The following is a 3,019-nucleotide window of genomic DNA, read 5'->3' as shown; positions in this document are numbered from 1 at the left end:
AATAGCAAGCACGAAGCCTCCAGTTTGGATTCTCTGCAGAGCCTCACAGAAGGTAAGACTGGATGGCAGATAACAATAACCTCCCCAGGGCACCTGCCTTATCTCACTTGATCATCACAAAGATACTACGAGGTAGACAGGGCTGATATTAAAACTTATGTTTTATAGAAAAACAAATTGAGCTTCAGGAAAAGCAAGAGCTTTCCACATGCCTCCACCTGGCTACTAGATCCGTGTGTGACCTCAGGCCCTTCCCAGCTCCCTCCTCCATGTACGCGCATCCTCTCTCCAGAGGGAGCTGCCTGGTCCTGACCACCTTCTCTGCTCTCTCTTTCTGACCCAGCACAACTCACTCTAGGCTTCTGTCTCAGCTCTAATCTGCGCCCTCCCCTGAGGCTACCCAGAATTTGACTTCCCTTGGGCCCACATTTCCGGTTCCTGGCTGCATCCCAGAGCCTCCCGGTCCTCTCTAGTCCTGCCCCTAGACCAGAGTCCATTTGTCTCCACCCCTGGCAGACATGGCCCGCTCTTGTGTGTTGTCTGGCAAAGGCTCTGCATGATTCCAGCTACCCTGAGAGCTTCTGTTTAGGGACAAGTTATGGGGCCAGAAGCCCTCGCTGGGCTCTGGGGCAGGACAGGAAATGAGGACTCTAGGCGGGAGCTCTCCATCCGCCTGGCTGGGGAGTTGGTTTCGGTCCCAGGGACTAACAGACTACAGGAACGAGAAAGAATTTTTTTTTCTCATAAGAAATGTTATGAGACAAAGCAAAATAAAAAGTGCTTTGGGCTTCGTGTAGTTATTCATTCAATAACTATTGAATGAAGAATGGCTGGGGGCTGGCTACTGTTAATAGACACTGAAGATGTATCAGGAAAGGAAGCAGTAAAGGCTCCCTACATTCAAAGAACTTGTATTCTAGTGGGAAAGGCAAAAGCTAAATATATAAATTAAAGGATATAAATTTGAGAGTCCTAATCCTTATGTGTGGTATATAATTCTGTGTATTTGGTCATTTTTATCTCATAGCAATGTTTTATCATTTTCAGTATATCTATCTTGACTTTTGTTAAATAGAGTTTTAAGTACTTTATGTTTCTATGAACTTCAAATAGAATTCTAAACTTTAATTTTCAAGTTGTTTACTGATAATATATAAAGACAGCTGAGTTTTTACCACCAGGCTTGTTAAATTCACTTACTAGTTCTGGCCACAGCTGTTTTGTGGATTCCTTGATCTTTACAATGTCAATACTCAAGACATCTGTAAATGAGACAATTTCACGCCTTCATTTCTGATCTTTATGCCTTTTATTTCTTTAGCTTTCCTTATTGCAAAGGCTATGAAATACAGTGACAATATTAAATAGAGTGGTGGCAGCGGACAGCCTCTGCCTTGTTGCTGATCTTAGTGACGAAAGCATTCAGGGTTTCACTGTTCATCGCCATGTTAGGCGTAAGTTCTTTGCAGATGCACTTTAACAGATGAAGGAGTTTCCCTCCGTTGCTCATGAAAGGAGAGTTTATGGTGAGCCGGTACTGAGTTTGCCAAACGTAATTTTGCATCTTTTAAAATGATCTCGTGGCTTAGTCATTTGTACTGCTGTAACAAAATACTAGAGACTGGGTAATTTATAAACAAACACTGGAAATGTCTTTCTCATTGTCCTGGAAAGTAGGAAACCCAAGGTCCCGATCAGGAGGGGTTGGTGTCTGGCGAGACTGCTCACTGCTTCCCAGATGGTACCTTGTTGCTGTGTCCTCCGGAGGGGAAGACGCTGCGTTCTCAGGACAGGAGAGAGCTCCTGCAACCCCGAGCCCTCTTATACAAGGGTGTTAATCCCCTAATCTCCCCCCAAGGCCACCTCTTAATACTAGTGCACTGGGGAGTAAGTTTCAAGGTGTGTTTAGAAAGGCAGACCCTCATTCAACCCATACCATGAGGCTTTTCTTACCCTGTCTGATAATATCATAAACTGCACTGGATTTGTAATCATGGATATCTAAGAAGGTCATGGAACAAATGCTGTGAAGAAAAACAGTCCAGTGAAAGGAAAACAGTAATGTGAAGTGGGGGTTAAGGCAGGGCAGGCGGAGAAGATCTCTCTACGGAGACAGCACCCTCGTGGGGCTGCATGGAGGTGGGAGAAGCTCTGCAGAAGTGTGAGAAAAGTCATTCTGGACCCAAATGGGAGGAGATGGGTTCAGGGAGACAAGCTGACCACGCAAGCCTCTGGGCCCCCCGAGAAGGCATGGGGATTTTGTTCTGAAAGCCACGGAAAGTCATTAGTGGGTTTTAAGCAAAAGCTCACCACGAGCTGATTTATGGTTTTCAAAGATTATCCCAGCTGTTGTGGGGAGAATTGGATGCAGGTGGCAAGAGTGGAATGGGGAGATTAATCAGGGAACTATTTTATTATGTCACAAGGGATTAGAGTGTGCTGGATTAGAATGTAAACAGATGAAGTAGTAAAAGAGGGACCTTTGAGGGTCCGTTTTGAAAATCAGTCACTAGAACTTGCTTGCGGTTGAATTGGGGCTTAGCAAAAAGGAAGGATACAAAGAAAACTAGAATTTGTTTTCTAATTTTTAACTTTTATTTTATTAGTACATGTTTGCAATTCTTGCACTTTACAGTCACCTTGAGGAGTGGTTACTGTACGTGATACAGCTCGTTTTTTATTTCAATCCCCTCCTCATTCCCTCTCCCTCCCTCCTCCTTCAATTTCCCTATCCCATTTTTCACTCTTGTTGATAGTATTAATCTTAGCTCCTGTTTCATATGATGTCTACATTCAGTGAGGATATTAGCTCCCTATACCTGGCACATCTTTATCCTACTTATTTCCCTTCCCTCCTCCTCCCCTTCGCCCTTGCTCCCTTGGACTCCTTCCCTACTGCAAGAGTCCACCCCTATCCCCTTCTGTCTGTCCTTTATTACTCTCTGTTTTATACTTTGCCTCCCTCAAATGAGAGATATCATGTGGTATTTAAACTTGGCATCTGGTTTATTTCACTCAA

At 44.2% G+C, this 3,019-nt stretch overlaps 1 long non-coding RNA gene across 1 annotated transcript; it reads right to left on the bottom strand.

Annotated features, from left to right (window-relative positions):
• Positions 1-1,368: 1,368 nt before the first annotated feature.
• On the bottom strand, positions 1,369-2,381 carry LOC110349116 (uncharacterized). The gene is made up of 3 exons (XR_002394869.2): positions 2,311-2,381; positions 1,954-2,024; positions 1,369-1,601 (listed from the first exon to the last, which is right to left on the bottom strand). It is a non-coding gene; the product is annotated as an uncharacterized LOC110349116 (long non-coding RNA).
• Positions 2,382-3,019: the final 638 nt, after the last annotated feature.

This window comes from Heterocephalus glaber, unplaced genomic scaffold (genome assembly GCF_053883595.1).
Source record: "Heterocephalus glaber isolate CG9 unplaced genomic scaffold, H.glaber_assembly_v1.0 deba00001572, whole genome shotgun sequence".
Lineage (NCBI taxonomy): Eukaryota > Metazoa > Chordata > Mammalia > Rodentia > Bathyergidae > Heterocephalus > Heterocephalus glaber.
This window is presented reverse-complemented; position numbering and strand designations above follow the sequence as displayed.